The sequence below is a fragment of the Gekko japonicus genome, unplaced genomic scaffold (genome assembly GCF_001447785.1).
Source record: "Gekko japonicus isolate JY-2015 unplaced genomic scaffold, Gekko_japonicus_V1.1 scaffold744, whole genome shotgun sequence".
NCBI lineage: Eukaryota > Metazoa > Chordata > Lepidosauria > Squamata > Gekkonidae > Gekko > Gekko japonicus.
The window spans coordinates 498,489-512,351 of NW_015165258.1; the positions used below are offsets into that span (position 1 = coordinate 498,489).

The 13,863-nt window shown below is 48.4% G+C and overlaps 1 protein-coding gene across 1 annotated transcript in view; it reads left to right on the forward strand.

Moving 5' to 3' along the window:
* The window catches only part of AGBL1 (ATP/GTP binding protein-like 1), a 346,662-nt gene that overhangs the window by 331,802 nt on the left and 997 nt on the right, over positions 1-13,863 (forward strand). The window lies entirely within an intron of this gene.

Sequence of the window (13,863 nt, forward strand, 5' to 3'; positions counted from 1 at the left end):
ATGGGGGTTCTTGCCTGGGCAAGCCAAGGGAAGGCATGGGGTGTGGCCTAATATGCTAATGAGTTCCTGCTGGGCTTTTTCTATAAAAAAAGCCCTGCCTGTAAGGGACCAGTAGGTTCCATCGGATCCTATAAAATTAATGAATGTGGTCCAGTCCTCCTCAGTCTGAAGAATGCACCACTCAGGCATGCCCCAAACTGCTCTTAGAATTTTGGTTGCTGCTTTGCCTCTCTACCACTTTCCCTCGACATAGTCCATCAACCACCAGGAGGTTGTGATTTGGGTCCCAGGCAATCCTGCCAGCCCGTAAAAGTTCAATCTGCAGTGTTAGGCGGGGCTGTTTGCCGCTGGGCATGCCTTGCTTGTAGCAGAATAAAGTGAGTGGGATGATGGTTAACTATATAATAGACATGCTGCCAGGCCTCTATTCATCAATGTCTGTTCAAGCACCCAGGATTTACAGGATGAAAGAAGCAAGGGAATTGCTACCTTGGATATTGTATGGTGTGTGGAAAGCCATCCTCTGTAACAGGATGGAGCAAAAAAGGCAAAAAATAAATTCTGCTCAAATGTGCCCCATAATTAACCTGTGTATATATTATTAAAGCAAGTAGCTCAATAATGATTGGTGTAGTGGGAGAACCAGGTTTGATTCCCCACTCCTCCACATGCAACTACTGGGTGACCTTGGGCAAGCCATAGTTCTGTCACAGCTGTTCTCTCAAGAGCAAAGAGCTCTCTCAGCCCCACCTATCTCACAGGGTGTCCTTTGTGGGGAAAGGAAGGGAAAGGAGATTGTAAGCTGCTCTGAGACTCCAAGTGAAGGGCGAGGTATAAATCCAATCTCCTCCTCCTCCTCCTTTTCTTCTTCTTGTAAATTAAATTTGAAATAAAAATAAAAGCAGCCTTCCCATTGGTTAAGTAGATTTGCATTCTAAGGCCAAGAAATTCTTTACATTTCACTCCCAGGGGAACAGACCCTTCCACCATCAGAGTCTGTACTGTCTACTCAGACTGGCAGCAGCTCTCCAGGGTCTCAGGCAGAGGCCTTTCACAGAGCCAGTTTGGTGTAGTGGTTAAGTGCGCGGACTCTAATCTGGGAGAACCAGGTTTGATTCCCCACTCCTCCACTTGCACCTGCTGATGTGACCTTGGGTCAGTCACAAGCTCTGGCACAGCTGTCCTTGAAAAACAGTAGTTTGTGTCAGAGTTCTCTCAGCCCCACCCACCTCACAGGGTGTCTGTTGTGGGGAGGGGAAGGGAAAGGAGTTTGTAAGCCATGACCCCTGGGAAGGGGAAGGAGTTTGTAAGCTGCTCTGAGACTCCAAGTGAAGGGCGGGGCCTAAATCCAACCTCTTCTTCTTCTACCTACTACCTGATTATTTTTTTAACTGGAGATGCTGGGGATTGAACCTGGGATCTTCTTTGTGCAAAGTAGGTGCTCTGCCACTATGCATAGAATCACAAAGTTGGAATGGACCTCCAGGGTCATTTAATCCAACCCCCTGCACAAGGCAGGAAATTCACAAATATCTCCCCCCACACCTCCAGGAACTGCTGTTCCATGCCCGGAAGATGACAAAAAAACCTCAGAATCTCCAGCTGAACTGGCCTGGAGAAAAATTGCTTCCTTACCTCAGTGTGGTGATCAGCATTTCCCTGGGCATGTAAGAAACGGACACAAGAACCAAGCACTGAGACAACCCTTCCTGCCCTCCCTCTCGTGATCTGCCTAAATTAACAGAATCAGAATTGCTGTCAGATAGCCATCTAGCTTCTGTTTGAAAACCTCCAAAGAAGGAGAGCCCACCAAGGAAACCTGTTTCACTGAGGAACCACTCCGTCAGGAAATTGTTGCTAATGTTTAGCTGAAAACTCTTCTGATTTAATTTCAGCCTGTTGGTTTTGTTCTGACCAGCTAGGGCAGCAGAAAACACCTCCGCACCACCCTCTATATAACAACCCTTCAAGTGCTTGAAGATGGTTATCATATCACCTCTCAGTCGTCTCCTCTCCAGGCTAAACATACCCAGCTCCTTCAACCTTTCCTCATAGGACTTGGTCTTCAGACCCCTCACCATCTTCATTGCCCTCCTCTGGACATGTTCCAGCTTGTCTATATCCTTCTTAAATTGTGGTGCCCAAAACTGAACATAACACTCTAGGTGAAGTGAAGCCACAGCCCTCATAATGTTATTGTTAAACCTAAATCTGGACATTGGAATTGTTCAGCTTTATGTACCAGACTAAGAAAGGAGGACTCAATGGGTCAGCAGTTAAAGAACTGGGCTTGGCCCCCTTAAATCCAAGCCACACTTCCAGCATTGACGTGGGCCCAATGTTCCCTCTAAGCTGAGTTAGTGTGAGCTAGCTCACAGTTTTTTAGCCTCCGGCTCACACATTTTTTATCTCAGCTCAGGAAGGACGGCTCCAGAGCAAACTAATTCATGCAGCAGCCAAATCGCTCCCTCACAACTTTAATGCCAGTAGCTCACAAGGTAGAATTTTTGCTCACAAGACTCCACCACTTAAAGGGAGCATTGCTCGGGCCTGCTTTTAGATGACCATGGGAAGCTGGCACCTGAAGCAGAGCATCATGTAAAGCCGTGTTGACCCAGCCAAGGCTGAAAGCCAACCTCCCGGTATCTATAATTGGCCTGTCCTGTCCAGAGCTGCCATATTGCCTGCCAGCGATTTTAATAACGTTGCCTCTGGTGTGAAAATAAGCAAACAAGAAAACAAATTAACAAGGCCCTTGTGGCATTCTGTAATCCAGATGACAGGACTGGTAGAGATTATAGTTTTGAACCGTTAGATGCCTTATACAGAGACCACAAAGACCAGTAGACTGCCGGGCAGCAAATCTCCAAAAGCTTGCACGGAGAAATACCATAGCTCAGTAGCAAAGGACATACTTTATATGCTGAAGGTCCCAGATTCAGTTCCCGGCATCACCAGTGGCAATGATCTAGAAGTCAGTAATGTAAACCGCCCACCCAGCGGTTCGAAAGCAAAGTAGTTGCAAGTAGATTAATGGGTACCCACCCTTAGTAGATGCGGTGGTTGATGGCGACGGCGGACGGGATATCGGCTCCGGAGGCAGAGGTGGCGTGGCGGCGGCAGGTTGCTGCAATCAACGTGGCGATCCCTGGTGGCCGGGAGAGAGAAGAACATCCAAGCAGCTGCCGGGCACATGATGGTGACGTCAGACGCTAGCACAGCGGAGCCAGAAGGACGTTGCTGTGCCCAGAAGAAGACGCGAATCGTGTGCCTTAACTACCGCCGAATCATGGAGCCCGCCGGGAACGACCGAGCCGAACGAAGTACCGAGTGCCGGGCCAAGAAACATCTCAACCATCACAAGGGTGCTGATAGGTAACCCTGCCCCTACAAAAACCCTTGTGGCCCTAGTTAGGAATAATTTGTGTGACTAGCACCGCCTGTAAGCCGCTCTGAGACCCCCTGAGAAAGGGGGTTCGAGCGGGATATAAAGTCTAAGGTTAAATAATTTTTTTTTTAAAAAAGTGAACAACCTCTGCTTGACCCTGTAGAACCACTGCCAATCAGAGTAGACAACATAGGCCGGTGGTCTGATTCAGTAGCAGGCAGCTTTATCTGTTTGTTAGTTCAGGGGAGGGGACTGTGGCTCAGTGGTAATGCACCTTTGGTGCATGCAGAAGATCCCAGGGTTTGTCCTTGGTATCTCCAATTAAAACTTTAGTGTTTAATGTCCCTCCAGTGAGTCAAAGCCTCTTCCCATAAGATTGTTTATTCCCCTGGGCAAAAGGAGGAGGTTACACCTGAGAGAGCAACATGGTATTTCTATAGCATAAATTATGTCTTTTGGAAACAGAGCACCTACTGGAATCAGAGAAGGGAGGTATTTGAATACGGGATATGGCTAAAGAAACTGGAGTAATTACAACATTGGATTACCTGTTGTCAACATTCCAGAGTTTTGGCTCAGTGGTAGAGCACCTACATTGCATACAGAAGATCCCAGGTTTTGTACTCAGGCCCCGGTCACACTGAAGGTTTTGGCCCGGGAGAGGGACGGATCGGGGGCGCAGGAAACGGGCGCGATCTCACCACAACATCTGGGAAGTGATGCGCACCCGTCCCCGATCCGGCCCTTCAGGCCGAAAACCCGCAGTAAAAAAGAACCACCCCCAGAGGAGGACTTACCGGGCATGCCGCATCAAGCGCGGCCGTGGGATCACCGCCGCGCGCTTCGTCCGGAGCAATCCCGGCTCCCGGCCAAACTGCGCATGCGCACACGTGCGCAGTTCGGCTGCCTCGCTCCCCCGTGTGGCAGGGGCCTCAGTATATCAGATGAAAGCTTTACTATTCGATGTTCCACCACAGAGCCCTCCCCCCATGAAACTGTTGAGTCTGCTCTGTGGTCCAAAGGAGATGGTACACCTGTGGTATTTCCCCAAAGCACCTGTTTGAGTCAGATAACAAAGGGAATACACTACACGGTGTATGGTTAAAGCAGTTAGATGAAGCATCCTGGCATTAGGAGGCACAGTTCTGAGGGGTTAAATTGTGAAAACCAGCCCTTAGAGAGAAGCCTTCAGAAGCTGATAACGAACACACAGTCTAATCAGAGTACAAGTTAAAATCGTTACGGTGAGAGTAGGACCCACTGGATAATCATTTTGCAGAGAGCGAGCGTCCTCACTGCAAGCCTACTGCACATCGTATAATTAAGAAACCAAGTGCAATTAAGTATCGCTGGGAGTGATTAAGTAATTGAGTCATTAAACAGTATATAGTCTGTCTGTGATCGGCTGATGGCATTGCGTTATGTCGTAAAAAGAAATGCGGTGGAGCCTGATTGGTGGATCTTGGAAGGCTTGCCTCCCGTTTCAGCTCTTGGAGATGCCTGGCAAGATGTGACGGCTGCCTGTATGTAACTACAAGACTGACCCTCACCCTTGTGGACCTTGCACGTCTGTGTGGAAATGGGGATGAGAGGGCTGAGCCAGGCATGGCACTGGGAGGGCTGCAAATGCATTTTTGCATTTCTTTAAAAATAGAGCAGCCCTGTGGAGCCCTCATTCAGACTGAGATGGTAGGATGGAGACAAAGGATATTAAATCCACCTCCCCTATGTGGTTTGGCCAATCAAACCTGATCTGTCCCCTGCTGTAGTTGGCCCTGGGCCTGGGAAGGGAGGAAAAAGACAGACAAAGAAAGAGGACCTGTCTTTTTTCACCTTTTAGGACTAATGGCAGCCTAAAGGAACTTTTGATAGGTATAACTGCACGGGGGGGGGGTGTGCTTTTCTCCCCCATACACTCCTCACATGAGCCCTATTTCCAATTTTAAATGCTGGAGGAAATCCATTCATTGATCTATGTAGGATTGCCATTTCCTAGACTGCTGTCCCTAACTTCAGTGAGTGGCGGAGAAAAAAATATGCAAGGGCTGGAATAGCATCCTGCAATGTCATGACATCATTTCCAGCTGTGCAACCATAACTGATATTACCACATCACCAAACACTGTCGCATTCACTTGTTTTACCATAGAGTTTCAAGTGAATCCTAGCACATCTGGGGTCATGGTGATGTCACTTCCAGACATGACTGGAAATGATGTCCTGATGTTGTGGGATGCCGTTCTGTGAGTCTCCCCACCTCAACTTTCCTGGGTTTAGAATCCTATCATCAGAGGTCATTTCGGGGGGGATCGTGGGGGATCGCAGTTCCCCCGGGTGAGGTACGGGGGCGGGGCACATGATGAAGCCCTGCCCCCTGCTTCCGGCTGCCCTGCTTCCGGCCCTCATTCAGCCAGGAGGAGGCAGGAGAAGAGGGAGGGTAAGTTGCTTCCTCCCTGCCTCTCTCCACCCTTGCCTGCCTGGGGCCAGGGAGGGCCTTCGTGGGGCTTCCTTGCACTCCCGCCGGCCTTGCAGGTCCACCGCCAGGCCCCTCATGGGGCTCGGCAGTGGAGCTGCAAGGCCGGCGGCAGCGGCCGGGTCCGTTGGGGGCGGGGTGTGTGGCCTTATGACACACTTCCGGTGATATCAGGGGGTGTGGCCTTATGACACACTTTTGGTGATGTCAGGGGGTGTGGCATATGCTAATGAGTTATGCTAATGAGTTCCCCTAGCTCTTTTTCTACGAAACGACCCTTGCCTATCATAGAATCATAGAATGTTAGAGTTGGAAGGGACCTTGCAGGTCATCTAGTCCAACCCCCTGCACTCTGCAGGAGCATAGCCAAAAAGGGTTAATCAGCATCCAGGGCTGCTTTGGGGGAAGACAAAATTTGGGCCCCCCCGAATCAACCCCAAAGCCAGCCTCGTGTTATATTCACAGAATGCATTTTCCCCAAATGCAGTTCTAACTGAAGCCCACAGGGGGTGCAGGGAAGGCAGAGCGCAGCAAAGACCAGTATCTGACTCAGGGGCTCTGCGGTGTGCTCGCGCCCGTTTGCTGCGCCCCCCGATCCGTCCCTCTCCTGGGCCAAAACCAGGGGTCGTTTCGTAGAAAAAGAGCTAGGGGAACTCATTAGCATATGCCACACCCCCTGACATCACCGGAAGTGTGTCATAAGGCCACACACCCCGCCCCCAACGGTCCCAGCCACTGCCGCCAGCCTTGCAGCTCCACTGCCGAGCCCCATGAGGGGCCCGGCGGTGGACCTGCAAGGCCGGCGGGAGTGCAAGGAAGCCCCGCAAAGGCCCTCCCTGGCCCCAGGCAGGCAGGGGTGGGGAGAGGCAGGGAGGAAGCAACTTACCCTCCCTCTTCTCCTGCCTCCACCTGGCTGAATGAGGGCCGGAAGTGGGGCGGCCGGAAGCAGGGGGCGGGGCTTCATCATGTGCCCCGCCCCCGTACCTCACCCGGGGGAACTGCAATCCCCCGCGATCCCCCCCGAAATGGCCTCTGGCCAAAACCTTCCGTGTGACCGGGGCCGAAGTCTGACCGTAACTGAAGCAAATCTGAGCAAGTGTTAACAAAGGGGGTGGGGCACCCCCCCTTTCAACCAGTGTAGCGTTGTGCTTGGAATGTCAAACTAGGATCTGGGAGAAAAAGGTTCAAATCTCCACTCTGTTATTCGTGACCTTGGCACAATGTATACAATGCTTTAAAGGAGCAAAGTAAGTAGAAAAGCCAAGTCCCTGCTTCAAGAAATCTGTAGTGTAGCCTTTGGAGAGATGAGAGAAGAGAGATTGTATAACAGTACAATAGTCACAGGTACCAAACAAAAGGATGGCAAGCAATGTGAACTGAACAAAATTATAAGAGGAAGATGTCCAGCAGTGCGAGTATACCTTCTAAAAATGGATGGAGAGCAATGGGAAAAAAAGATATCAACCTGGAATGTATTTTGGAACAACCTTGATGGGGAATTCAGTGCAAGCCGAAAGCCAGTATTTAAATAGGAGTCGGAAAACCAGAACTAGGCAAATCATTTCCAATCAAGGCTGGCAATGGGTTTTGGCATGTTCACAAACAAACCTTTCTGCTATTAGATGAACCGCCCTCCCGAGTATCCGCCGTATTAGGCCAAAATGCATTAATTGGATCTAGCCATTGCCATTAGAAACACAATTGAACGGGGGTCATCAATAAATGGAGAGGGTGGGTGTGAATGTTTGCATGAACAGTATCCATGCCACAGCTGGGGAAACAAAAACAAACTCAAAGCCCAGATATTCATGGACAGCCTGAAGAATTTTTTGGAATACTTTCTGTTCAGAAAATTGACCTCTGGTGGACTGTGGGGTAATGCAGGCATTCTTTCTGAGGAGAGAATGGCTTTGCGTTATCAGCCGTCACTCTCACTCTCCGTACATGCATGCACGCTGAACGCTCCCTGCATCACAATGCCCTTTATGCATGCACAGCGCTGATCCCCTGAGGCCGGGTATAAATAAATTGACCATCTCCTTCCTCACTAATTCTATCAGCATGTTCTTTAGCAGCATACTAATGGAAAGCATCCTTTCGTAGTGTCCAGAGTAAATGCAAGAGTGTGCAGAATCCAGGAAGGTTTGCTGTCTTTAACTATACCTAACCTGGCTGCGTTTATTGGCAGACGGACACTCCCCAGTGCAAACCCTTCAGTATTTTACAGAGGAGAAAAAGCAGGGACAGTGGGATGGACTTGTAAACACCCCTGTTCTCAAACCAAGGATGGCTGCCTAAAACTCTCTCTTACACACTCACACACACACAATTACACATTGCTTTTCACCATCTTCTTTGTGTTGTATTCTTTAATCTGTAATAGCCTGCTCTGCTCTGAAAAGCACTGAGGATCTTTTTTCTTTCAGCTATATTTGGAAAAAATACATTGTCCTGTAATACATATCCTCTGATCCTCAACAGCTCCAGCATGTGAGCTGTACATTGCTTTAATATCTGGATGCATACATTTTCATGCAGGAGCCCTGGAGATACAATGTGCCTGCCTTACTCTGTCTTAACTTCAGCAAAGTAAGACTTGGATCCTGAAAAGAAATCTCCAGAATTTTGCACCGGAAGCTGTGTTGTGTGCCGATTTCTGACAATACCATGGCTCAGCAGCCAAATAGGAATATGTCCAAGCTGGTAGTGGTTGACATAAGTGAATGGCAAATCAGAACAAGCTGGTGGATAGTTGAGCATCCTGGGGGGTGAACATGTGTTACTAGGACTGTGGAATCCTGATTTAAATCTCCATTCAAACATGAAATTCCCTGGTCACACTCTCTCTCAGAATGAGAGTCACTTTGGTGTAGTGGTTAGAGTGTCAGACTATCAGTCAATCAATGTATTGTGTTTAGCCATAGGCTGTAACAAAGTTATAGAAACCATAACTAGATAAAGTACAGATTATATTTACAGGGAGTGGTGGCACAGGAAGTAAAACGCCTGCAAAAGTAATCCATCCAGCCTTAGGCTGTTCGAGTCCCACCGCGGTCAGGGTGAGCTCCCGGCCCATGTCCTAGCTCCCGCCTACCCAGCAGTTCGAAAGCCTGGCAAGTAGATAAATGGGTACCTGCCTTAGGTGCAGGGGGGCACCCGCCTTCCGGCGCAGTAGCGGCGAAGAGGAACTGTGGTGGCGGCAGATGACGGCGGTGATCCAGCATGGAGAACATGGTGGCGAACCCGACATCAAGCTGCAGACGTTCCGGGCGGGGACTGGCCCAGAGACGCGGCGACGCAGCACGGCCGGAGCCAATCAGACAGAGGCTGGTGCAGCAGTCGTCGCACAAGTCGCGGACTATGGAGCCAACCCAGAAGAAGTTGCTGCAGAGCCGCGCTGAGATAGAACCCACCACGAAGCCGCAGGAAGAAGAAAGAACAAGCTGGCTGGGTGCCTGGTAGGCACTCACCTCCCCCATATATACATTGTGGCCCTAGCTAGGAAGTATAATATGCCTATGTAAACCGCTCAGAGCCTCTGGGATTGAGCGGTATAGAAATGGAATAAATAAATAAATAAATAAATAAATACAAATTTACAGCTATATAAAGAGAATTCCACTAAAACAAAAGTTAGTTAGTACCAAAATTCAATTTATTGACAACAGGTTCAAAGAGCATCTTCTTTATTTGCAGTGTTAGACCTTATCTTCATAGCAGCAACGGCAAAAAGTGAGACGCTATACGTAAGATGTGCATCAATATCAGAAATCAAAAATATGATTTTCTCAGCATCTGTATATATGGTTAAGCCGGATAAAATTCCTGCCAAAAACTTAGACTTAGGGCCAGAATATAAAGGGCAGAAGAGGATATAATGAGGTAAATCCTCTAATGTGTGAGACCCACAAATACAAACTCTTTGACTAATTGGAATTTGAGAATAACGACCAGGCAACATTGCCGAGGGCACAGAATGAAATCACGATAAAGTAAAGGATGCCCTAAGATCGGGGCTCTTTTTGTAGCAGGAACTCCTTTGCATATTAGGCAACGCACCCCTAATGTAGCCAATCTTCCAAGAGCTTACAGAGCTCATCTTACAGGGGCTACTGTAAGCTCTTGAAGGATTGGCTACATTAGGGGTGTGTTGCCTAATATGCAAAGGAGTTCCTGCTACAAAAAGAGCTCTGCCTGGCTAAGATTATGGTTAGAGCATATTGGATCTGGGAAACCCAAGTCTGAATCTCTGCCCTGCCAGGTTCCTCATGATATCCTTGAGGATAAGCTGGTTAAGTGTGGGCTGGATAGTGCAACCGTTGGATGGATTCATGGTTGGTTGAAAAATCGTATGCAACGAGTGTTAGTAAATGGCTCCGCATCTACGTGGAGGGAAGTCTCGAGTGGAGTGACACAGGGCTCGGTCCTTGGCCCGGTGTTGTTCAATGTTTTTATAAATGACCTGGAGGAAGACATAGAGGGGATACTTATCAAATTTGCAGATGACATGAAGCTGGGTGAGATTGCTAATACTGAAGAAGACAGACTCAGGATTCAAAATGATCTAAGGCTGGAACAGTGGGCTGAGACAAATAAAATGAATTTCAATAGAGATAAGTACAAAGTCTTACACTTAGGTACAAAAAAAAATCAAAGGCACAGATATAGAATGGGAGGGACTTGTCTTGACAGCAGCACATGTGAAAGGGATCTAGGTGTTCTGGTTGATCACGAGCTAAACATGAGCCTGCAGTGCGATGTGGCTGTGAAGAAAGCTAATGCAATCTTAGGATGCATTAACAGAAGCATTGTGTCCAGATCAAGGGAGGTGGTAGTTCCGCTCTATTCTGCTATGGTCAGGCCTCACCTGGAGTACTGTGTCCAGTTTTGGGCACCACGTTTTAGGAAGGATGTTGACAAGCTCGAGCGTGTCCAGAAGAGGGCAACCAGGATGGTGAGAGGGTTGGAATCCAAGTCTTATGAGGAAAGGCTGAAAGAGTTGGGTATGTTTAGCCTGGGAAAGAGAAGGCTTAGAGGGGACATGATTGCAGTCTTCAAGTATTTGAAAGGCTGTCATTTAGAAGATGGAGCAGATCTATACTCTCTTGCTCCGGATTGCAAGATTGTATCTAATGGGTGGAAATTACAAGCGAGTCGTTACCGGCTAAATATCAGGAGAAACTTCCTTACTGTAAGAGTGGTTGAGCAGTGGAACAGTCTGCCTTGGGAAGTGGTGGATGCTCCTTTGCTGGACATTTTCAAGCGGAGGCTGGACGACCATCTTTCGGGTATGTTGTAGATATGTAGGGCTATCTTTCAGCTATGCTCCTGCAGAGTGCAGGGGGTTGGACTAGATGTCCTGCAAGGTCCCTTCCAACTCTAACATTCTATGATTCTATGATCCTCAGCTTCTTGGACCTAAGGAAAAGTGAATGCTTGATATTTTTTTTTTGGGGGGGGTATTCAGTTATCTTTTTTTGTCAGTGGTTTCGTTTCCCTGCTTCTCACTGCTGGTTTTGTAGATTTGTTAGACTCATTGTACAGTCTTCCTGTGCAATTTATACAATATTTATCTTACACATGTATCATGTTGATTTATTGTGGCAACAATAATGTTGAAAAATGCATAAGTTTTATGGAGGGAATTTGGTTGCAAGGAAACAGAAAATGGCATGGAAATGAAGAATCAGAGCGAGAAGCAAAATCCCTTGCACGGGGGAGAAGCAGAATCAAGGGGGCGGTCCAATTGGAAACAGCAGGGATCAACTCAGTTCGAACCCAGTAGCTCCTTAGAGACCACCAAGGTTTTGAGAATATAAGCTCCAAAGCTCCCATCATCAGATCTGACAAAACGAGTTTGACTCTTGAAAGTTTATACCCCCCAAAACTTGTTGGTCTCTAAGGTGCTGCGGGGCTCAAAACTAGCTCTTCTACCACAAACCAACGTGGAGACATTCTGAAACAATCAGCAGGCATGAGAAATTTTAAAAATATCCCTCCTTTTGAGGAAGGGTAGAGAAAAGGAAAAAGACATGGACAAACTTTCTGTCTTCACGATGAGCCTTTTGTTCATTTGCAATTCTCCACTATCTGTGTAACAAGCCAAGAAATCAAATAATCCCGTGGGAAGGAAGCCTGCATCTTTGGAGAAGGCTGCTGGCAGTTACTAAGGAGACCCTCCTCAGTAATGGAGATGAGACCTGGTGTCAGTGAGCACAGCCCTCAGAGAAATGTTTGTGCTAACAGGTCAGATTGGATGGATAGCAAAACTGTCGCCCAAGCCAGCGATTGGTGCTTTCCGTGCGGGGGGGCGCATCAAAGGAGACCTGTGGTGGCACCAGGGTCAAAGCAGAGGTGAGCTTGCAGTCTCTTTTTCACTGAGACAGGGCAGGGTCCAATTCCCGCCCTCTCTGGATATATAAACTCCTACTGGAGAAAAAGAAGTAATGGTGGAAATGAAGTGTCCCACAGAGAGAAAACGAGAACCTGTTTCATTTCGCTTTCTGTGCTTTTCAGAACTCAGTCTTATGTGGGGATGGGAAAAGGGTTCGCAGATGTCTTGGCCGGGGGGTCAGCATATCTTTGCTTGCTGTTTGCTGAAGCTTAATTGGCTGTGCCACATTGGTTTTCCTCTAAGTATTTCGGAGAAAGCCTGCTTGGACTGGGAATGCTTACCTTAGCATGTTATTAGTGCTGGACTGAGGCTTGGACTGGACGTTACACCAGACACACGGCTGCCATGAAAACCAGCAGCCCTTTGGCATCGCCTCCTTTCTCATGAGTTACATGACATGTGTGATGGGATGTGATCGCTCTCTGAGTTTTCTCGCCTGTGCAAGCAGCAGCCAACTCAGCTGTTCGAAAGCCCTATATGGCGAGTAGATAAATGGGTACCTGGCCTTAGTCGGTCAGGGGGGTACCCTCCCCTAGAAGAAGCGGAAGAACTGTGACTCCAGAGAGAAAATAGCGACACCGGTGACAACAATGGCGGCGAAACAGCGGCAGAAGCAGCGGCGAAGGGACGGCCCCCCGGAACAACGACTGGTCGGAGGTCAGCAGCGGCGCGGCGTCATTGGAGAGATTGGAACCGGAAGGACGTAATCCCCATCGCCTGCGTGCAGCAAGCCCGACGAGCCAGCAGGGGCCACTGTGGAAGCCAGCTAACTGAAGTCCCCCTTCTAAGAAAGAACTGCGCGAAGAGGCATGTGACCGCCCGGGAAAAAAGACGGAAGGAGAAGCAAGAACATCTGCGGGAAAAGCCTTCAGAGGGTATCTGGTAGGGTTCCCATCCCCCTGAATTTGTGGCCATAGTTAGGATTCTAGAAAGTGTGTGCACACACGATACTCTGTAAGCCGCCCAGAGCCCTTCGGGGGTGGGCGGGGTAAAAACCCAAATAATAATAATAATAATAATAATAATAATAATAGAAGAAGAAACCACAAGCAGGTGTCTCATGAGGCCATGACACACTGCTTCTCACTGGGGCAGCAGGAGACACTCGGCTGCTGTATCCACTGGCATCGGTGCATCTGACACAAGAGCTATTCTCAGCCTCACCTGTGAAGGTGAAGGGGGGCATGGTTGTCATTAAGGCTTCTATTTTTGCCAGAAAGCCACTAAAACCTGATTAGGATCTGAGCTCCTTAAGTATTTATCTCATAATTGCTTTCCTATCGATTTCATGTAAACACTTCATAATTTGCTAATGATCTCTCGGCCCTTGTCATTTTTGCTGCTGATGGTGTTTACATCTTTTTGAAGACTCGAGGACAGGGGCAGAAGAGAAAGAGGAAAGAACTGCCTGTGTGCGTGGACTCGTGGTTTCCATTTCATTGTGTCTGGGGAGGTGTGCGCGCACACGGGGGCTTGTGCCTTGGAGAGAACTTTGTTGGTCTTATAGAAGCCAAAAAGAAAATAAAAGAACTGTTTTATTGCATGGTGTGGTTGAAGGGATTATTAAAGTTACCCGCAGGGCTATTTTTGGGCAGGAACGCACAGGAA